Consider the following 24,802-nt stretch of genomic DNA (forward strand, 5'->3'; position numbering starts at 1 on the left):
TGGGAGTGTCGAGACAGCCTGTTTTTTCATGTTGTCAAGAGTTCTTATGCTGGTTTCTTCTCATCTGGAGCCCCTTCTCTCAGTTCAAAACAGATAACAGATATGGTAGACCTGTTCTCCTCTTCTGGGACCTCTGTTGCTGGATAAAGATAGAGATGGGTCCCTGGATGGTGTGCTTGAGTCCTACTCCAGATGGTTGACTAGGCAGGAGAGGGGTGGATGCTGCTCTGCTGCATTTCCCCCATTGCCCTGTAGTTGTCACAGGGCTGCTGTTGCAGGGTGGGCCTCTGGTGCAAAGTGTACGTGCAAAGTGGGGCTGGCCCATGGGATGGGGATTTTATATGGGACAGAGCAGGCCCGTGGGTCATAGCACACATGCAGATCAGGGTGGCTGCCAGTGATGGATGCATGGGAGGAGTGGGGCTGGCTCACAGGATGGAGTGAGTCTGTGGGATGGAGCAGGTCCGTGGGGCTGGGTGCCTGCATGGGACAGTGCAGGCCCACAGTGGGTGGTCCACTCAGTCCAAAGGCAGCAGTTGCATGGACTTTCACCCCACTTGAAGGCCTCCCATGTGGTAGTGGACACTGAGGGCTATAGGTACATGCTTCACTCAGGTCCCATGGGAGGTATACCTGAGCAGAGTCACCCAGGCCACAGCAGCAGGCACTGTGTCTGTGGTATCCTGCTTCACCCAGGTCCTCCAACAGTGATGGTAGGGGTACAGGTGCACCACACTTGCCCACAGGGCATGCACAAGTGCCAGAACTCCTTGCTCCCTCCCCACCCAGAAAGGGTAAGGGGTAAGTAGCAGGTACAGATCTGTCCTCTGGGTAGAAGTAGCACTCTGAGGCTGGGATGTCACAATGGTGCTAGCTGCAACACCTGGTGCTTGCAAGCCAGTTGTGCCTTCTCTCCAGAGCAATGCAGCTGTACAGCCTTCAGTCAGGTCTCTGTATCAGTCTGGTGACTTATTGCAGTGGAGGGGCCCTCCTGTTGCTCAAGTTGCAATGTCCTCAGGGGAAGTGTGGAGCCCTGGGGTTCTCTTCTCTGTCCCTTCTCCAACTGCAGGAAACTTCCTCGAGGTACCTCTGGTCCTGTTGAGTAGGTCGTCCCACTTCTCTCTTCTTCACTCCCACCTCCTCTCTGTTGATTCTTAGTGCTCTCTCTTAGATGATCGATATGAAGGTGAATATCTATTCACCACTTTCAATGCACTCCTTGAGAGCAACATTGTGCAGGCTGCTTTTAGTCTGCCATCTTGACCCTCTCCTCATCTTTTCTGTTTGAAGAGCCTTTTAGGAATCATTAGGTAGTTGAAAAATATGAAAGATATTTTTATGAGAATTACACAAAATGTACTCAGAGAAACAACTTGGGAATGGTATAATGAGTATCAAAAAACTATTTGCCTCCATTTACATAGCCATATCTTGGAGACATTTTGAGGTTAGTTCCAGATCACTGCAATAAAATGAATATTGCACTAAAGTGAGTCACACAGATTTTGGGGCTTTCCAGTGCACATAAAAGTTATGTTTACACTGTACTATAATGTACTAAGTGTGCAATAGCTTTTTATATAAAAGTGTGCATACCCTAATTACAAAATAATTTATTAAGAGTGCAATGCGCACCACCCGAAGGATGGACATATTTGAAACTCGGACTTAGGGGGGGAGGGCGGGCAAGGGCAACATACGTAACCTAAACATCTGTACCCCCATGATATGCTGAAATAAAAAAAAATAATAATTTATTGTTAAAAATTACTAATATTATCTGAACCTTCAGCAAGTTGTAAATTTTTGCTGTTGGAGGGTCTTAGCGTGGATAACTGCTGACTGATCAGGATGATGGTTAATGAAGGTTGGCAATTTCTTAAAATAAGACAACAATGAAGTTTGCCACATCAATTGACTCTTCTTCTCAAGAAAGGTTTCTCTGTAGCATTTGATGTTGTTTGATAGCTTTTTACCCACAGTAGAATTCTTTCAAAATTGCAGTATATCCTCTCAAACTCTGCTGCTGTTTTATCAACTAAGTTTATGAAATATTTTAAATCCTTCGTTATCATTTCAACAATGTTCATATGCTGCAAACACTTACCAGGAGTGGATTTCATCTAAATAAACCACTTTCTTTGCTCATCCATAAGAAGCAACTCCTCATTCATTCAGGTTTTATCATGAGATTGCAGCAGTTCAGTCACATTTCCAGGCTCTGCTTCTAATTCTAATTCTCTTCCTATTTCCATCACATCTGCTATTACTTCCTCCACTGAAGTCTTGAACCCCTCAACGTAATCCATGAAGTTTGCAATCAACTTCTTCCAAACTCCTGTTAATGATATTTTGATCTTCTTCCCTGAATTGCAAATGTTCTTAACGGCATCTAGAATGGTACATCCTTTCCAGAAGATTTTCAATTTACTTTTCCCAGATGCATCAGAGGAATCACTATCTATGGCAGCTATAGCCTTACAAAATGTATTTCTCAAATAATAAAACTTGAAAGTCAAAATTACTCCTTGGTACATGGGCTGCAGAGTGGACATTGTGTTAGCAGGCATGAAAACATTAATCTCCTTGCATACCTCCATCAGAGCTCTTGAGTGACCAGGTGCATTGTCAATGAGCAACAAATTTGGAAAAAAATCTTTTCTGAGCAGTGGGTTTCAACAGTGCGTATAAAATATTCAATAAACCATGCTACGAACAAATGTGCTGTCACCTAGGCTTCATTATTTTATTCATGGAACACAGATTGATTTAGCAAAATTCTTAAGGGCCCTGGAATTTTTAAAATGGTAAATGAGCATTGGCTTCAACTTAAAGTTATCAGCTGTGTCAGCCTGGTAACAAAAGAGTCAGTCTGTCCTCTGAAGCTTTGAAACCAGGCATTGACTTCTCTATAGCTATGAAAGTTCTAGAAGGTATCTTCTTCTGATAGAAGGCACTTCTGTGTTATGGAGGTGGCTTCTTTCCTTAAATCTCATGAATCAACCTCTGCTAGCTTCTAACTCTTCTTTTGCAGCTTCCTTACATCTGTCTCTTACCTCATGGAATTGAAGAAAAGTAGGACTTTGCTCTGAATTATTCTTTGGCTTAAAGGAATGCTCTTAGCTGATTTGAGCACTCAAACTTTCTCCATACCAGCAATAAGGCTGTTTTGCTTTCTTATCATTTGTGTGTTCACCAGAGTAGTACTTTTAATTTCCTTTAAGAATTTTTTCTTTACATTCACAACTTCGCTAACTGTTTGGTGTAAGAGGCCTAACTTTCAGCTTATCTTGGCTTTTTTTGTTTGTTTGTTTGTTTTTTAGGCAGAGTCTCACTATGTCCTCCCAGTTAGAGTGCAGTGATGTCATCATAGTTCACTGCAGCCTCAAACTCCTGGGCTCAAGCGATCCTCCTGCCTCAGCCTCCCAAGCAGCTGGGACTACAGGCACATGCCATCACTCGTGGCTAATTTTTTCTATTTTTTTTGTAGTGATGGGGTCTTGCTCTTGTTCAGGCTGGTCTTGAACTCCTGACCTCAAGCAATCCTCCAACTCAGCCTCCCAAAGTGCTAGGATTACAGGTGTGAACCACTGTGCCCAGCCTATCTTGGCTTTTGACATGCCTTCCTCACTAAGCATAATCATTTCTAGCTTTTGATTTAAAGTGAGAGACCTGAGACTTTTCCTTTCACTTGAGCACTTAGAGGCCATTGCAGCCTTATTAATTGGCCTAATTTCAATATTGTTGTGTCTCAGGGCATAAGAAGCCCCAAAGAGAGGGAGAGAAATGGGGGAGGGTCAGCAGGGAAGGGATGAAGAGGGGGAACAGCCAGAACTCACACAGCACTGATGGATTAAGTTCCTCATCTTATATTAGCAGGGTTCATAGCACCCTAAAACATTTCCAATAGTAACATCAATGGTCACTGACCACAGATCACCATATAGATATAATAATAAAGAAAAAGTTTGCAATATTGTGAGAATTGCCAAAATGTGACATAGAGAGATGAAGCGAGCACGTGTTGGGAAAATGATGTCAATGGACTTGTTCGACACAGAGTTACCAGAAACCTTCAATTTGTAAAAAAAAAAAAAAATGCAATATCTGCAAAGCACAATAAAGCAAAGCACAACAAAATGAGGTACGCTTGTGTAAGATAAGGCAATTCCCAAGGGATATAAAGATAATGACAAAATTCATCCCCTCAGGGAACTTGCATACTGGTGGGGAGGAGAGGAATGTAAGCAGAAACTTATCTCAGTGTCATAACTCCTTCTCAAGCAATCCTCTCTCTTTACTCAATATTCTTTCCCAGACAAGCTTTCCTGTGACTTTATCATCTATATTCTTACAGCTTTCAATGTTCATCCCGCCCCTAAAACTCCTCCTCTGAGGGCCAAGGAGGTATACTCAACTGCTTACCCGGCATCTCAGTTGGATGTTTTACAGACATCTCAAACTCAGCATGTCCAAAATTGAACTCAGAATTGACCCCAAACTGGTTTTTTCCTGGTGTTCTCCAACACAGCATCCCCCCATCAAAACACACTCAGTTGTGCAAGTCCCAAGTTTGGGAATCATTCTTAACACCTTTTTCTTGCTCATTCCTTGTCTCATCTCAACAGTAGAGTCCTGTAGATTTTACCTTCTTAATATTTCCCAAATATTTCCACTCCCCTTCATCTTGGCCTCCATTGTAATCCAAGCCCTGGGCTATACCAAATGCTGCCAAACAAGCTGCCTCATATTTATTTCATTCTATCTTTTATCCATTTACCCACATTGCATCCAGAGTGACATTTCAAAAAATAGAAATACGATCATGTACCACCTATGAAAATGACATCTTATTTTCCAGAGACGAAAATAAAATTCTTAACAATGCCAGTATCACTGGATTTTCTGGTCCCTGTCAACCTCACCATTCCCATCTTACACCAATCTCTCTCTATGGCTCCATTGCCCTGGCCTATTTCTTTAACGTGTGCCAGCTCTTACCTGGAATGCTCTCCCAGTTCTGTTTTGTCTCAGTTCAAATTTCATATCCAAAGGAAGCCTCCCCTGTTATTCTACTATATATTGAATTCCTTTCTCTCTTCTCACACAGTAACTTAGAATCACAACTAAATATACAATTGTGATTAGTTATTTAATTGTGGTCACCCCTGTTTAACCATAAGATCTGTGAGAACAGAGAGAAGGTCTGTTTTTTCACTGCTATATTTCTACTGCCCAGTGTGAAGCCTGACACAAGACACTCAATAAATGTGTTTAATTAATTCATTCATTAAACTTATGATGCAATATGGACATATCAGAGAGGAATCTAACTACACTGAGGCATCAAAGACGCCTTCCGTAAGAACATACCTGAGCTTCTTTAGAAAAGATCAGTAAAAATTAGCCAAAAAAAAAAACGATGATTGGAAAATATGCCTAAAACACTAGTTATGAGTTTGACATGGTGATAAGCATTTCACATGTGCTATCCCTTTTTACATTTGAAGAAGGTGATGTTGAAGTACAAGGAAATTGAAGAATTGCCCAAAATGGCAAAGCCAGGATTCATATCCAGAAGGTTTGACTTCAGAGGCCCTGGGATATCATAACTATAAACGTATTTCTGTAACATAACTTCAGAATTTAAAAAAATAGTAACCTATAATAAAAATTAGCACAGCCATATCTCTGGTTTCAGGCCCTATTCTACAATATGCTAAAAGAAGATTTTTAATCATTGGAACTAGAGCAAACTGAAGATTTTATTTACCTTTGCAGTTTATTATGACATGGATATGCAGCCAATGCCAGGGTAATGGTGCCAGGGTTAGGTAGAGTCTGGTTGTCTGAAGTGAACCACAGTGCAACTGACCTGCTGGGAAAGCAGGGGCCAAGCAACTGGGTGAGGTGAGTGATTGTTCTCTATTCCTGGAGGGAATGGTATTGGAGGTGAGAGTCAGCCTCAATTTCCAAGCTCTTATCAAGGAAATGATCTCAAGCACAATCACATTGGAAGACACTTATTAACTGGGTAGGTTCTGTGGAAGGAACAGGGTTTTCTACTGAGAAGTAAGACAGAGTGAGGATGTACAGCCATCTTCAGGAATAATAAGCCAATATAATAAAGCTAAAATGACTAAAGCTCTTCCTTGCTTTTAGATTTTCCCTGTAGTTAATTTTCCTGGAAAAATTCTTTGTAATATTAAAGTATCCAGGGATTTGAGTAAACTGTCTGTACAATATTCACCTGGATATTGCATAAACAGTATCTGCATTCTCTTTGACTTCCTCTGCCTTATTTAGTAAGTTCAAGAACCAAGAACACCCTCCCTTTATACTTTCTTGAGATTTTTTCCAACACATCTAATTCTGCTACCATTTCCTGACACACTGGACAGTGATTCCTTAAGGCAGTTCTCTCTATTCCACCTCCACAAGTTAAATAATTCCTGTCAGCCAGTATGGATTTGGGAGATGTCAGGGGAGGAGTTTTGACTTTAACTGGCCATGATATTGTATCAGTCCTTTCTGAAACACTGGGCTGGCAGTGTGTGGGTAATGACCCAGTTACAGTATTATTGGATATGGTTTTAACACAAAGCTTTTGAAAGGCGTTTGGCAAAGACTAGCTCTTTCTGTAAAGCTCAATTGGAAATAAAGCAAAGGTTGCTCCTACCCTGGCCTTGTTACTCCTGGGTCATTAAACTTTTTGTTACTTTAAAAGATATATTTTTGTTCCATTCTTATGGGCAGTATACCATAAAGTATAAGAGAAAAAAATTACTTTTCTCTGCAATTTAGGGCCCCATACCAGCATCCATTAAGAAGGGAAAGATTTATTGAAACAAGTTGATATGTTGCAGTTAGATGGTTCTCAAATTGTTTTCACTCCAGGAGTGATCTCTAGACCTAATTGAGTTAGGATTATTTGAGCACTTGAAAGTGGTAGTTTTAAAACAAATCTTATTTCTTCTTGCTAGCCAAACATTGTCTGAGAAGGCTAGTAGCTCTGGGTCATCAATTTAGTGTCAAAAATTTTTAAGTTGATTATGGTTTGTAAAAGTCTCCCTTCCAAGTGATGGTGGCAATTCATTCCAGAGTAACCGTGTGTCAAGAAAGTGGTGCTAACTCGATTTCTTTACAGAAGATGAAGCACAGAAAGTTTAAAAGTTTTGAGTCTTCCCAGGAAAAATCAAGAATAGTATTCATGCTCTTATCTACAGAACACAGGTGGTTACCTTGATTTTCATATATTGGTTTTCTCCTGACTTACTCCTGACATCACATCTCCATTTCACCTTTTCTGTAGAGCAGAGCCCAAGCAAAGTTCAATACTGTTGCATATCTAAATCTGTCTCCCTGATATCATTTATATGGCAGGAAGAGGAAAGATGTAGATAGAATGGAGCATGCATGGGTCAGGGCTTCCCTTATTGCTTTACTCCAGGGCTGCCATGTATGGCCATTCAACATGTGCACTGCACAAAGGCACCAAGCCCAGCTGGTGAGAGGGAATGCAATCCAGCCTGTACTCTTGTTGCCAAGCCATGTACCTGGCAGTCAATTGCATCCCCAAAGAGGAAAATGTGCCTTTTTCTCAACAAGGCAACTATGGTTTACCAAGCCAAATGTCAGATGAATCACTTCAGATGAGAGGGATAACTTATTCTAACTCACACAAGAGACCCCTACAGACTGATGAGATCCTGCCCAGTTCCTAAAACCAGGACACCAATCCCACCATCTAATAGATTACAGCACACTCACAACTCCAGCTGATGCATGATGTAAGCTGATGTCAGGTTTTTTGGAGGCAAAGCCTGAGGCCAAGATTCCTGTTTAGGTGTCATGACCAAATAACTGTCCATCTTGTCCTAGGACTGAAGGATTGCTGAGGACATGGGAATTTCAGTGCTAAAACCAGAAAGGATCTGGGCAAACTAGGATGCTTTGGCCACATACCAAGTGACATACTAAGGGAGTATTTTCAGGAAAAATGAAGTAAAAGAAACAGGAGAGAGCAGGGTAAGAAAGCTAACCAAGGAAGTGGTCTCAGCTTGAAACTGGTTGCAACCTGGTCCATGAGGAACTCTGAGGCAGAAATTGGTTGGTCCACCTTGAGTTAAGAGGGCCAATTTGGGTAACTTTGTGTCAGTCAGTCATTGGACATTGGTTGTCCCTGGGGGATGGAGGATATGTAACTTCTTGGGTGAAGCAGTTCCCCTTTGGTAGAGATCAATGATGGCAATTCTGCAGAGGAAGGGGCAGCTGGGAACTGTTAGCAGCCAACACTCTGAACAGCTAGGGGTGGGTATAGCAGCTCAGTTAAAGGAATATGTGTGCATCCCAGCATCCAGTGCAACCAGTTATTCATACTTACACTGTAATACACCATCCAGATCACTTAGTGCCAAAGAAGGAGGCCTTGGAAAAGCAAGTAATTCTTGGGGAAGAGAATAAGGGTAAAAGTAGCTTTCATAGCAGCAAGATCTCCACAGTCTTTCATGGAGAAAGCATGGTGATATCAGCTCCTCCGGGACCAGAACTTTCTACTCCACACTTGCTCTATCTCCCTTTGTCTTTGCTGTCTAAAAATGGGAGCAAGAAGTGTTCATGATGCTTTCCCAGTGTCTTAGAAGACCCCAAAACAGCATACTTACCAGGGTCCCAGATAGGGCAACCTTCTCATCCTAGCTTGTCTGGGAGTTTCTTGGCTTTAGCAGAGAAAAGTCCCACATCCTGGGAAACTCATCAATCATGAACTCAGGACCCAGAGGGAGGATTTCTATCTTCTATTAGTCTCTAAGGTGAAAAAGTCAATCAATTACATTAGAATAATTTGGAATTCTTTAGATATTACAAATGCCAATTCATACTAATTCAAGGTGTCAAGCAAACTTTACTGTAGCTGCTGCAGAGTAGACTAAAAAGGGAAAACTATAGATAAATAGGACAAGCAATGTAGGGCAATGATTCCAAACTGGGAAGTTTGTACTCCATGGAATAGGTAAAAAGTGAGAGATCTTTGGAAGACTAAGTGGTGGGTGACGTGACTAGAGATGCACTTTAAGAAGTATAAACTCAGGGTAGTATGTAAAATGTAGTAGAACAGAGAAGTCCCAAATTAAATAAAATATGAGTTATTTTCTTTTGTCTACTGGGTTGGCAGGAATATTGGTCACGCCCTGTTTCTCTTGGCCTCATTCTGATCTGATCTTGGAAATTCCAGCTACATCCAAGAAGCTGGATGTTTGCATAATATATCTCTGGAAATCTACATAAGAAATTGGAGAAAAAATTTATTTACACTGTGGAAAAGAACTGGATGGCTGGAAAGCAGAGTGGCAGGAAGGTGGTTCATCACATTCCCTTTGGAACTTTTAAATTTTGAGCCATGTGAATATATCACCAATTCACAAATCAATAATACAATTTAAATTAAATAAACAATGCAAACTTAGAAGCTAGAAAGGAGGAAAGACCCAAGATAAATCAGGCTGAGCTACATTTTAGAACTCTGTATCCAATTTTCTAGAGCTGAATTGACTGACATAATTCCATCCATCTATATTAATCACCAAATAACTGATGGATTTAATTTAATTTTGTAACTGATGTGAATGTAAAATTACTTATAGTGAGTCTTCTGCTATTTTTCCTATGTAAATCAAACAACAAACAAAACAAATTAAAACACACATACACACACACACACACACACAAGCAGAAGCTAAAGTCCAATTTAAGCAGCTGATGTGGTGGAAAGCACACATGTTTGGCAATAGTTCAACTAGGTTCAAATTCTAATTGACACTTATTGGCTATGAGCCTTTTAGGTGGGTTAATCAACCTCATTGAACCCATTTTCTTATCTTTAAGTGATAATACTAACTACCTCAAAGGGCCACCATAAGGATTAAATGAGAATGTATATGTGAAAATTCATAAAAAGAAGAAAGTTCCCCTTCCTCTGCCAAAGCATCTGGTATGATGCTCTACACACAGATGGTGATAAATAAACATGAGCTGAGTAATAAAATAAATGACAACATATGATTAATTGATTATAATTAATTTGGCATAAAAACATAGTATATTATAAAGAAAATCAAACTAGAATTTAGGATATCTGGGTTCTAGCCCCAACACTTCTTGACCTTAAATGAGTTATTTAACCTCATTGAGATTGAGTACTCTGCCCTGGGATTCTTTTCCCTCAAAACCCACGTGACTCACTCTCTTACATCTCTCAAACCTATACTGAAGACTTTTCAGCGAGGAACTCCCAGAATGCCTATTTAAATTTAGAAACCAATGCGCACTACCCGAAGGATGGACATATTTGAAACACGGACTTGGGGGGGAGGACCAAGGGCAACACACGTAACCTAAACATCTGTACCCCATAATATGCTGAAATAAAAAAAAATAAATTTAGAAACCATCTTTTCCTTGGAACTCTAGAGTATTTATCTTTATCATCCATGCTATTTATTTTATTTGTTTGTTTAGTATCTATTTCATCCTCCTCTTTATAATATAAACCTCATGAAAGCATGGAATGTTGTTTATTGTGTGCCCTGCTTTACCTTGAACATCTAGATTTAGTTCCCAACACTTGGGAGGCATTGCAATTTTGTTGAATGAATGAATATATAACTGTGTAAGTCAAGGATCTGGGGCAGGAGAGTTCTACGGTCCTTTCCAGTTCTACAATTGTATGGCAAATGCTTTAAATGACTATTTTAAGTTATATTTAAAATTATAAGATCTATGTTACTGGAAAAGCTAGCTTTAGCATAATGACATGTTCCATGATTAAAAAATAAGGGACTGTACCTTAACCCTCCCAAGGCCTGAATGTAACTTAGGGAGCAGCCAGGAGACTGTGAGAAGGAACTGCTATAGGGAGGGAAATTGCCCTGGGTCCCATATATTTCTGAAACCTAAGCCACTACAACAAGATACTATTTTTGATCCTGCCTTTGAACAGACTATACACTGTCCTGGGAACTGGCAGCACCAATCCTAGGCATTAGGAAAACTTGGACTGTTTTTTGTACAACTGGGGAGCAAGTGGCACATGGGCTCCTACAATCAGGACTAAGAAGCAAATGTGATGTAGGCTGTAGCCACCAGTGCTGGGAAATTGGCACCATCCCCAGGACTTGAGCAGAATGAGACTTGCTATGAAGGCTTGTTCTTGAGTTGGGCAGGGGACTCCTACAGCCCAGGCCTAAGTTGCAGGTGAGGCATCAACTGCCAGGTTTGATGGTATTATTGGTTGGCTGCAACAGCAGGGATTAGGAAGCAAGATCTGCCAGGACTGAGGTGTGAGGGAGATGTGCATTCCCCACCCACTGGCCATCGATGTGGCCACTAGGGCTGGCCCCGTCCTCCCCATGTCAGGACCTCAGCATGGTGGCTGCTATCCCCACCCAAGCATTCTGTCAGAGGCCTCAGGATTGCCCTACCTCCACCCATCACAGCTGGTGCATACACTCGCCATTGGGGATCCTGAGTACAAGTTCACCTATTCCAGTTCCACCAGGTTTTGAGACCCCCTTTTTGAAACAGAATGTGGGTCCAGGAACCTGGGGATTACACAACCCAATCCACCACTTAGGACACCCAAGTAACCTGGAGGAGTGAGGTTGAGCATAAATGCCCTACTGCTACCACTTCAGCTGGCTCCTGCCTGCAAGTGCTGTCTGGATAGCCTAGAGGCCAGCCTGGAGGCCAGCCTGCACACCCTGTTGCCCCCACTGCCAACACAAGCACAGTGTTTGGGATCCAGAAAAGCATCTCACCACTGCTACCACCATCAGCCATGGAACACCAGCTGCCCAAGTGCTAGGGAGCCAACTCACCTACCTGGTACACTGCTACCCCAACCAGCATCCAAGAAAGCCACCCAAAGGCCCAGGAATCGCCCTTCCTGGAACACAGTTGCCTGTGTATGCTGCTGTAAGGCACAAGTATAGACATGATTAGCCCACCATTGCTATCATTAAAACCTGAAGATGGGTTCATCTAGCATTCCAGTCCCCAGCACAATATCACCATAGCTTCCACCAATAACTGAGGAATCCACGGATACCACCCTAACATTCTGAGGAATCCACAGATACCACTAATGCTATTTATGGCCAAAGAAATCATACAGAGACTTCACTACTGCATGAAGCCAGAAGCAAAGCCAAAGGGCCCTACCCAACCAACATGAGAGTCACATCTTAAGGAAAAATTCCCCCTTTCCAATAAAAGTAAATTCAAAAATAGAAAGAAGCAACTGTTATACCTTATGTGCAGAAATCAACATAAAGACATAGAAAACATGACAAAGCAAGGAGATACGACACCCTCTCCCAAAACACAATAACCTTCAGGAAAAGATCTTAACCAAAAAGAAATTCTCAAAACCACAAATAAAAAATTAAAAATATTGATTTAAAGAAGCTCAATGGAATACTAGAAAAATCTAGAAACCAATACAAAAATTCACAATACCAATTCAGGATACGAATGAAAAATTTATATAGGAGATAGATTTAAAAAAAAAAAAAACAAAAACAGAAATTCTAAAACCAAAGAATTCATTGAATGAAAGAAAAAAATATATTAGAAACTTTCAACAACAGACTAGACCAAGTAGAAGAAAGAATTTCAGAACTTGAAGACAGATGTTAAAATAAACCCATCAGACAAAAATAAAGAGAAAAGAATAAAAAAGAATGAACAAAGCCTTAAAGATACTTGGGACAACATAAAGCAACTGAATTTATAAGTTATCAGTATCTCTGGGGGCAATGAGAGATCTAAAGATCTAGGAATCCTACTTAATGAAATAATAGCTGAAAAATTCCCAAGCCTAGCAAGAGATTTAGACATCCAGATACAGGAGGCTCAGTGCTCCGTAGGCAAATATAAAGCAAAAAGGACTTTGCCATGGCACATTATAATCAGACTACCTGAAGTCGAAATGAAACAGCAAATTCTAAAAAGAGAAAGAGAAAAGCATCCAGTCACCTATAAAGGAAATTTCATCAGACTAATGATGGATTCCTCAGCAGAAACTTTATAGGCCAGAAAAGAATGGAATGATATATGCAAAATGCTGAAGAATTCTGTACCCAGCAATATTAACCTTCATAAATGAAGGAGAAATAAAGTCTTCCCCAGACAAGCAAATGCTGACGGAATATGTTGATACTAGACTGGCCCTACAAGAAATTCTCAAGGGAGTCCTAAACTCATAAGCAAAAGGATGACATTTACCATCATGAAAACACATGGAAGAATAAAACATACTGGTAAAGCTCACACAAAGGAGGAAGAGAATGAAATCAAATGGTATCACCACAGAATTCTACCAAATAACAATGGCAAACAGCAAGAGAAAAAGAAAGAAACAAAGGATTTAGAAAACAATTAACAATATGATGGGAACAAAACCACACACATCAATATTAATCTGGACATAAATGGATTAAATGCTCCATCTAATCCATAATGGATTAGATGTTCCTACATATTAAAAGATGTAGATTGGCTCAATGAATTCTAAAAATGACCCGGTTATATTCTTATAAGAAACTGACATTGTCTGTAAAGACACATATAGACTGAAAGTAAAAGGGTAGAAAAAGATATTCCATGCAAACTGAAATGAAAAGCAAGCAGGAGTAGCTGTACCTGATATAATTACCTGATATAAAAATAAAAAACCCAAAGTCACTGTATAATGATAAAGGGATCAATTGAACAAGAGGATATTACAAAGCATTTGATAAAATTTAACATCCCTTCAAAATAAAAACCCTCAGCAAATTAAGCATAGAAAAAACATACCTTAAAATACTAAATACCATATACAACAAACTCACAGTCAACGTTATACTAAATGGGGAAAAGTTGAAAGCATTTCCTCTTAGAACTGGGATAAGCCAAGGATGCCCACTGTCACCACTTCTATTCAACATAATACTGGAAGTTTTAGAACAATCAGGTAAGAGAAAGAAATAAAAGGCATCCAAATTGCAAAAGAGGAATTCTAATTATCCGTTTGCTGATGATATGATCTTATCTTGAGAAAAAGCTAAAGGCTCTGTCAAAAAGCTCCTAGATTTGACAAATGAATAGAGTAAAATTATAGGATAAAAAATCAATATACAAAAATCAGTAGCATTTCTATACACCAGTAATGATCTAGTTGAGAAAGAAATCAAGAAGGCAATCCAATTTACAATAGCAACAAAAAATAAAATAACTAGGCATATATTTAACCAAGGAGGTGAAAGATCTCTCTTAAGTAAAACTACAAAACACTGATGAAAGAAACAAATGAAAAAACATCCCATGCTCATATGTCAGAAGAGTTAATATTATTAAAATGACTATATTGTCCAAAGCAGTCTACAGATTCAATGTGGTCCCTATCAAAATACCAACATCATTCATTTTTCACAGAATTGAAAAACCAATCCCAAATTCATATGGAACCAAAAAAAGAGCCCTAATAGCCAAAGCAGTCCTGAGCAAAAAGAGCAAAGCTGGAAGCATCACATTACCTGGCTTTAAATTATATTACAAGGCTATAGTAAACAAGACAGCATGGTACTGGTATAAAAGTAGACAAACAGATCAATAGAACAGAATAGAGAACCCAGAAATAAAGCCCCATATTTTCAACAAACTGATCATTGACAAAGCTGACAAGAATATATATTGGGGAAAGGATACCACCCTCTTCAATATATGGTGCTGAGAAGATTTGATTGCCATATGCAGAATGAATTGAAACTGGATTCCTATATCTCACCATATACAAAAATCAACTCAAAGATGGATTAAAGACTTAAATGTAAGACCCCAAACTGTCAAAATACTAGAAGAAAATGTAGAGAAAATTCTTCTGGACATTGGTCTAGGCAACAAATTTATGACTAACACCTCAAAAGCACAGGGGACAGAAACAAAAATAGACAAATGGGACATAATTAAACTAAAAAGCTTTATACAGCAAAATAAATAATCAGAAGATTGAAGAGACAACCTGCAGAATGGGAGAAACTATTTGCAAACTATTTATCCAATAGGGGATTAACATCCAGAATATAGAAGGAACTCAAACAACAAAAAAACCCATAAATAATCCCATTAAAAAGTGGGCAAAAGACATGAATAGACATTTTTTTCAAAAGAAGACATACAAATTTCCAACACATATAAAAAATGCTCAACATTACTAATTATCATAGAATGTAAATAAAAACCAAAATGAGATATCATCTCACCCCAGTGAGAATGGCTATTATTAAAAAGACAAAAAATAACAGATGTTGGTGAGGATGCAGAGAAAAGGGAACTCTATACACTATTGGTGGGAATATAAATTAGTACAGCCTCTATGGAAAAAAGTATGGAGATTTCTCAAAAAACTAAAAATAGAACTACCATTGGATTCAGCAGTCCCACTACTGAGTATCTACCCAAAGGAAAATAAACCAATATATCAAAAAGATACCTGCACTCACATGTTTATCATAGCACTGTTCACAATATCAAAGATATGAATTCAACCAAAGTATCCATCAGTGGATGAATGGACAAAGAAAATAAGGTATATATACACAGTGGAATATTATTCAGCCATTAAAAAGAATGAAATTATGTCTTTTGCAGCAACATGGATGGAACTGGAGGTCATTATATTAAGTGAAATAAGCCAGGCAGAGAAACTCAAATAGTGCACATTCTCACTCATAAGTGTGTGCTAAAAAATGTGTAAACGTGGACGTAGAGAGTCATTTCAATGACAGACAATGGAGACTAGGAAGGGTGAAAGAATGGGAGGGGGGAAATGATGAGAAATTAGTTAATGGGTACAATGCATGTTATTCAGGTGATGGGTACCCTAAAAGCCCTGACTTGACCACTATACAATCTATGTAAGTAACAAAATTGCACATGTATCCCATAAAATTCTACAAATTTAAAAAATCAAGCAGGTGGGAAGGGGAGGAGGAAAGGGGTGAAATCATACCTCATGGGTACAATGTACACTATCTGGGTGATGGGCACACTTGTAACTTTGACTTTAACTGTGCAACAGCACCAAAACATTTGTAACCCGTAATATTCTGAAAAAAAGTAAGAGACTTATAAATAGAAGTGTGTCCTTTAATGGTATCATATTTAATTGGCAAAGAGGTCTCATTCTTTGAAAATCAGAGAAACACTGAAGTGTGTAAGAAAAAAAGCAAACAAAATAACCTAATGAGATGATTAAATTATGAATGTGAGGTGGGAATTTTTTCATGTACTCTTCAAAAATATAATAAACATAATTTAAACTTTTTCTTAGGCATTATTTATTTTGGTGGCTTCTCATTTGAATTTTCATGTATTACATAATGGGTAGAGACTTAAATTTTGACAAGAAAATTACCAGGTATAGTTATGGACTTTGCAGGACAAGATTTAAACATTTTCTTTTTAATTCTTTGATTGGCCTCCTAAAGTTTAGTTTGCTTATTTGGAATCCTTATTTCAGGAATTGTAGCCAATTTTAACATTTCAAGATACATGTGTACACATGGATGTAAATAGGATTGACTCAATTTTGGGTCTTGTCAGAAATACCTAGGAAGCAACTTCTCTCTTCCTAACTGACAGAGTTCATTGTACTTTGCATCTCCAACCTGGAAAGCTAGGTCAGTGAAAAGTCAATTATTGAGCTAGGAGACAGAAGGCTTGAGATATAGTTCAATATCTACCAATGCCACAATATGTGATTTTGGCTGTGTCCTTAACCCCTCTGATTACTGATTTTTTAACTGAAATAAGTGTAGGGTGACTATTGTAGAAACTGGCCTTTATTAGGTATTCATCACGTGGCAGTGACAGAGGCCATGCCTTGGTCTCTCTTAACTTCCCCTCTGGAGTCCTTATAAACCCCTGACATTCTATGTAATTTTAACTGGAAAGAAGGAAAACATGGCTGCCCCAGTTTGAGATTCTGCAGCCAATTACACACAACAGAAATATAGAAAGTAAGTCATGATTTCAGCTCTATATATTTGTCCCCTCTGGCAGAAAAAAAATAATTGTATGTGTTTATGAAGCCATTTCATTTTTCCCTGGGTTTACAGAAAGACTACATGTTCCCATCACTCTTGCGCCTAGATGAAGCCATGTCACCAGTTTTGTACAATGGATTGCAGGTCAGGTTATATTCCCTCACTTGGAGGCTAGGCCCTTAAAATCTCCCATGAGACCTTCTAAACTCTCTTCTCTCATCTCCTGGCTAGATGCAGAGGATCTAGTGAAGAATCCCAAAGCTACCCATAAGAAGGAAACTATCTCAATCCTAGAGTCACTACTTAGAGGGAAATGTCCCAGAAAAACTGTTTAGCCAGAAATATCTGCTGTGAAGTTCGTGTTAGCAAGAATTGAATTTATTAAGCCTATGAGGTTTGGAGTTGATTCTTGTAGCAGTTAAACCTATTCTAATTAATATACCCCGCCTCCATTCTGCAATTAGCCACCAAATAATTCCTTTGCCTGGTTTGGTTTCCTTTCTAAATGAAAGAACTGGATGATAATTCAAATTCATTGTAAAAATTAATTTGACCATCCAATCAGATTTTGAAATGGTGAAATTTGGGGCATTGTGGAAACATGCACTGGAATTTGTCTCCGGGATTCATGTTCCTACACTGCTACCGCCTTCGTAGGTGAACAGAAAAATAGATTAAAGAGCCACTTTACATTATTAAAGATAATGTCTCACATTTCATCCAGAGGCACATTGGCAAATATTTTAAATGTAGATTTACTAGGCCAACTTACCAATTTACACATAGGTTTGAAAATGAAAAGTTAGTGTGCCTCTAGTAATGTGAACCCTTCTAAATTGTGTATCACCTCTGGGCTAAGGTCAAGTTGATGTAGTTAAGCCTCAAAGAAGAAATTTCCATAAAATTATGAGAAATTGAAAATTGTGATTTACACTAGAGACCCAGAGAAATTTAAATTATGGATTTTAACTTCTTCTGGAGAAGGAGAAAATACTTCTTGACAGAGGAAAATGAGTATTTCACTCCTAAAGAATTGAAGCATGGGTTTATTTATATAAATAGTATTATTATTTATTTTCTTATTACAAAATAAGAATGTTTATTAGAAGTGTGTTGTTTCGTCTGCACGTATTTGGGGATTTCCCAGCTATCTTTCTGTTATTTATTTCTAGTTTAATTCTGTTGTGGTCTGAGAGCATACTTGTATGATTTCTAGTCTTTTAAATTTGTTAAGGTATGTTTTATGACCCAGAATATGGTCTACCTTGGTGAATGTTCCTTGTCAGCTTGAGAAAAACATGCATTCTGCTGTTGTTGGATGAACTAGTCTATAAATGTCAATTAGATCCAGTTGATGGATGGTGCTGTTAAGTTCAATTATATCCTTACTGATTTTCCACCTGCCGGATCTGTCAATTACTGAAAGAGGAGTGTTGAAGTCTTCAACTATAATAATGAATTTGTCAATTTCTCCTTGTAGTTTTATCAGTTTTTGCCTCATGTATTATATTTTGATGCTCTGTGATTAGGTGCGTTCACGTTAAGGATTGTTATGTCTTCTAAAAGAATTGAACCCATTACAGTTATATAATGCTTCTTTTATCTCTGATAATTTTCCTTGCTCTCAAAGCTGCTGTGTCTGAAATTAAGATAGCTTCTCCAGCTTTCTTTTGATTAGTGTTAGCATTGTATATCTTTCCTCATCCCTTTTCTTTTAATCTATCTGTGCCTTTATATTTAAAGTAGATTTCTTGTAGGCAACATCTAGTTGGTTCTTTTTTTAAAAATCCATTGTGATAGTCTATCTTTTAATTGCTGTATTTAGACTATTCACATTTAAAGTGATTATTAATATAGATTAATGTCTATAATATTTTAATTGTTTTCTTTATTCATCCTTGTTATTTGTTTCTTTTATTTTGTATTCCACACTATTTCTGTGTTCTCAAGTTTTTTTTTCCTTTTTTTTTATTTCAGGATATCATGGGGGTACAAACATTTTGGTTACATGTTATGACTTTGCCACACTCAAACCATGATTTGAGGCATGCCCTTCCTCCCCTACAACACTCACCGCGTCCATTAGCTGTGAGTTTACCCACCCCAACCCCCCAACCCCCAAAGAATATTACTACCATGTGAGCACCTTAGTGTTGATCAGTCAGTGCCCATTTGATGGTGAGTACATGTGGTGCTTATTTTTCTTTTTTTTTATTTCAGCATATTATGGGGGTACAGATGTTTAGGTTACATATGTTGCCCTTGCCCCCCCCCGTCCCCCAAGTCCAAGCTTCAAGCATGTCCATCCCCCGGATGGTGCGCATCGCACTCTTTGTGTATGCATATACCCGTCCCCTTCTCCCCCCTCCCCCCTGCCCAACATCCAATAAATGTTATTCTTATATGTGCACTTATGTGTTGATCAGTTAATACCAATTCGATGGTGAGTACATGTGGTGCTTGCTTTTCCATTCTTGGGATGCTTCACTTAGTAGAATGGGTTCCAGCTCTATCCAGGAGTATACAAGAGGTGCTATATCACCACTGTTTCTTATAGCTGAATAGTATTCCATGGTATACATGTACCACATTTTATTAATCCACTCATGTATTAATGGGCACTTGGGTTGTTTCCACATCTTTGCAATTGTGAATTGTGCTGCTATAAACATTCGAGTGCAGACGTCTTTTTTATAGAATGTCTTTTGTTCTTTTGGGTAGATATAACTTTAAAGAATATACATTAAACCCTATTTCATATTCTATCAACTTCTAACTGTTATCTCTTTACTATCCAGCTTGTGAGACAAAGATACAAGGGCCCTTTTTTCCATTTCTTCCTTCTACCTCCCAACTTTCATTGAGTTTCCCTTTATTTTACATTGTCAGGGGTGCTAATGTACGGTCTTCCATTCTACAGTCATATTTAAGTATTTCATGCTTCATCTAAAGATCCTAAAAGATAAACACCAAAAGCATTATTATGATGGTGAAAATATTATTCATTACATGTAGGGCCAACTGGTATTTCTTTTCTATGGATCGGATGTCACCAATCCTGGACCCCTTAAAGTGGAACGTTCCAATCATCAAGGTAAAATATAGTTTCATGTCTTATAGCTCATCAGTTGCTTCAATCATATCATAAATTACCTTAGTTTCCTACCGAATTGACTAAAATTTTTTTTCTTTTATTTCAGCATATTATGGGGGTACAGATGTTTAGGTTACGTATGTTGCTCTTGGTCCCCCCCCCAAGTCCGAGTTTCAAATATGTCCATCCTTCGGGTGGAGCGCATTGCACTCCTTGTGTATACAAATACCGGTCCCGAATTGACTAAAATTTTAAAAGACTGACAATACCATGTGTTGTTAAGGATATGGAGCAATTGGAATTCTCAAACACTGCTGGCAAGAGTGTTAATTGATACAACCACTTTTGAAAAGAGTTTAGCAATATCTACTAAAACTGAACATACGCACACTCTATGATCCAACTATTCCACTCTTACATAAATATCCAAAATAAATGTTCACATATATATACCACAAATATGTACAATATATCTATAGCAGCACTATCCATAATAGCCAAAACTGGAAGAATTCAAATATCCATCAACAGCAGAATGGATTAATAAATTGGGGCACATTCGCATAGTGAAATACTATCCAGCAATGAGAATGTGCTGCCGTTTGCAATATATAAACATAATATTCCATAAAATAGCCAGATGCAAAAGAGTACTGTACTGTATGATTCATTTATACAGAGTTTAAAAACAGGAAGACATATTCTATAGAGTGTTAGAAGTGAGGATTATGCTTACACTCAGGAAAGCAGGTAGGGACTGGAATGACAAGAAGGACTTTGGGGTGACGATAGTGTTCAATTTCTTGATATGGATGGTGTTTACATGGACGTGTTCACTTTGTGAAAATTAATCAGGCAGTACAGTTATAAATTATGGACTTATGTATGTTATACTTTGATTTTTTTTTATTTTTAAAAATCAGCCTTAAATGGTTCTTTTATTGGTCACTTAAAGATGACTGTTTTCTATTGGGCTCAAAAATAATCTTTGAAAATTAAATCATATGTTTTATTTTCTTCTTTGTACTTCTATATTCTGAATATTCTAAAATAAAATTTAATTTAGTTTATAATCAGAAAAAGTTAGTTTATCAACTCACTCCAAACATGAGCCCACATCGTGCTTCTCAAATTTAATCATTTTTAGATGCCATCTATAGGGTATTGAATTGTATCTCCTAAAAAGATATGTTCAAGTCCTAACCCCTAGTACCTGTGAATATGACCTTGTTTGGAAATAGATTCTTTGCAAATGTAATTAAGTTAAAGATCTCGAGATAAGGTCACTCTGGAATTGGAGTAGGCCCTAAATCTAATGAGTGAATGTCTTTATTAGAGAAAGGAGAGGGAAATTTGAGACTCAAAGAGACACAGGGAAGAAGGCCATGTGAGGACAGAGCAAGAGATTGGAGTGATGTGTCTATAAGACAAATAATGCCAAGGATTGCTGGTACCACCAGAAGCTAGGAAAGAGGCATGCAACAGATTCTGCCTCAGAAACTTTAGAAAAAAAACAACCCTGTTGACACCTTGATTGGGACTTCTGGCCTCCAGCACTGGGAAAGAACCAACTTCTTTTGCTTTGAGCTATGAAGTTTGTGATGATTTGTTATGGCAGCCTTAGGAAACTAGTGTATCATCCGTCCTCATGTGCATATTGAGACAAAGGTATACTTCATAGTAAGGGGCTATTTTATTCTCAATGGCCCCCTCTTGAGTGCTAAACTTGCAGTAAAGTCATGCTACTAGATTTTATTATTTTTTATAATTCTTTAAAAACCTTGATGATTTGCAAAGTTTGTGTCCACTTCCTACTTCACTTTGTTCTCCTCTCACTTTCCATAGACCTCTAGACTGTGAGTCAGCATCAAGCTAGCAGTTTGTTAAAGTAACAGCTGCAAGCATTTCAACTTTTCCTTCCCATGGCACATTTCATCATTTTCTTTCTTTCTCATGAAAGTTGATACGGCCAATCAACAGAGTATATCTCTTCTAGTAATTTGTTTTTTACTTGGAGTTCTAATTAGCATAAAGAGAGTTGAAAAGCCATTTCTATGTGGAATACTTATTACCAAGGTTAAGAGAGACTATGCTTAACATTTAATTGGTTTATAGTGCTGTGAAGCTAGTCTTCAAGGTCATAAAAATCTTACTCATAAACACAAAAAGAAAATGTTAACAGCTGTTTTAAACCATCAAAGTTGCATTTTCTTCTTGAACAATGAGGAGTTGTTCTTGCACAAAACACTGTCTAATATATCTTTAAATATTCTTTTGATTAATAGAAGGGAACCTGACCCTGTCCTAAGAACAAATGAGTTGACTGTAAATTTGACTTTTTTTTAATTCCCCTAACATAACCTCATGCACAAACCAATTTGCTGATCAGTCGGGTTATACTGACAAGGATGTAAGTAGGACCCATTTGTGAGTTGGCCACAGTCACACAGTCTCCCCTCATGCAAGAACTTGGTGGCTCAGTGCTCCACTGTCAAGAAAAGTAACTAGGCTGTAATTAAGCCCTGGTGAGTAGACCAACCACATATTATATCCATGTAATACCATTCTCTCCTTCATTCCCCTATAACTGTTTCCTTTTCCCTAACCCACCATTCACCACAATCCTTTCTTTATATAGAAGCCAGAATGATCATCCAAACACTCAGAATGGAATATTCCACTCCTTTGTTTGTTGGTTGGTTTATTTATTTTTAGAGACAAGGTCTCACTTTGTCACCCAGGTTGGAGTGCAGTGAGATAATCATAGCTCACTGCAGCCTTGAACTCCTGGACTCAAGTGATCCTCACACTTCAGCCTACCAAGTAGCTAGGACTACAAGCATGTGCCACCATGCCCTACTAATTTTTTTTTTAATTTTTTGTAGAGACAGGGTCTTGCTATGTTGCCCAGGCTGGTCTTGAACTATTGACCTCAAAAGATCATCCCATTTTGACCTCCCAAAGTGCTGAGTCCACTCCCTCATTTAAACTCTCTAAGGCTGTTCCACTGAATTTAGAATAAAATCCAAACAAGTTACATGATCTAGCCCCTGTATACACACTTAATTTCCAGCTCAGCATTTACCATTCCTTCTGCTCGTAATGTTTTGTCCACATATTTTCCTATTGCTGGATCTTTTTCACCAGCGAGAATTCAACACAATGATTACAAATTCCAAGAGGCCTTCAACGGGTGTGCCCCACCTCCATGGCCAGTGAATTGGTTCTCAATAAAATACTTGTGGAATGAATGAATAAATATAACTAGCTTGGTAAATACTACTATAAACGTAGGTCCTCACTCAAAATTATCAATCATTTATCACCACACATTCATGTTTCCTTAAAAATATTTTTTCATACGTAATTATACATTTTGCTATACAGACGCTGTATTTAGTTACCTGTGGTTGAGTAAAATATTACCCCAAAACTCAGTGGTTTAAAATAGCAAATATTTACTATCTTCATAGTTTCCGTGGATCAGGAAACCGGGATTGGCTTAGCTGGGTCTTCTAGTTCAAGGTCTGTCAGGCTGCAATCTAAGTACTGGTCAGAGCAACAGTCATTTCAAAACCCCAAAGGGGAAGGTTTTGCTCCCAAGCTCACTCTGGTTGTTGGAAGGATTCAGCTTTTCATAGGCAGTTGTACTGAAGGTCTCAGTCCGTCACTGACTGTTGGTGGAGGCTTTCCTCAGTCCCTTGCCACATGGGCCTTTCCACAGGGCAGTTCATAACATGACGTTTTGCTTAATCCAAGTAAGAAAGTGAGAGAAAGCAAGAGAGGGCAAGTAACGGAAAAGTTAGACTCATTTTGTAGCCTGCTCTCAGAAGTGGCATGCTGGCATGCTATCAGTTTTGCTATATTCTGTTTGTTAGAGGTCCAGCCCACGTTGAAGGGAAGGAAATTTCTCTTGAATATCAGGAAGCAAGGATCACTGGGAGCCATTTCAGAGGCTGCCTACTATAGCCACGTACCTCCATATTTGCATAGATCACTTATCCCATTCCTTTCACTCTATCCTGTTTTCCTGGAATTTTCTCCTCTTGAAGGCCAAAACTCTGGCCATTATGTCTACGTTCTGTCACTTTGCTCCGAGTTATTCCTGACAACTTAGCAATTTTGAGTGAAAACTTTCAGTTTTAGATATACAGGAAGCCATGGTAAACAGCAGTTCATGAAGACATTTATAAACTGCAGATATCAGAATTATATAGATCAAGGACTGGATACCATTAGAATATAAATATTTGTTCATTCTTTCAAGAAATATTTACTGACCGTATGTGCTAAGCACTGTTCTAGATGCTGAGATATATCAGCGTATGCAACTCCAAAAATGCTTGCTTTCATGAGTCTTTTAATCTGATGTAGACAGAGGCAGATGATAAACAAGATATAAATAAAACACAGAGTATGTTAGCTAGTGATATGTGGTAATGAGAAAGAAAGGGAATATAACATGCTGGACTGGGAGGACAGTGATATTTTAGGTACAGTAGACAAGAAAGACCTCATTGAGAGGATGCCCTTTGAACTAAAACCTGAAGGATGATCAGCAAATATCTATGGGAAATCATCTAAGTAGGTGGAATAGCAGATACAGAGGTCCTGAGAAAAAACC

Source organism: Propithecus coquereli, unplaced genomic scaffold (genome assembly GCF_000956105.1).
Source record: "Propithecus coquereli isolate 6110/MARCELLA unplaced genomic scaffold, Pcoq_1.0 Scaffold132, whole genome shotgun sequence".
NCBI classification, from domain to species: domain Eukaryota; kingdom Metazoa; phylum Chordata; class Mammalia; order Primates; family Indriidae; genus Propithecus; species Propithecus coquereli.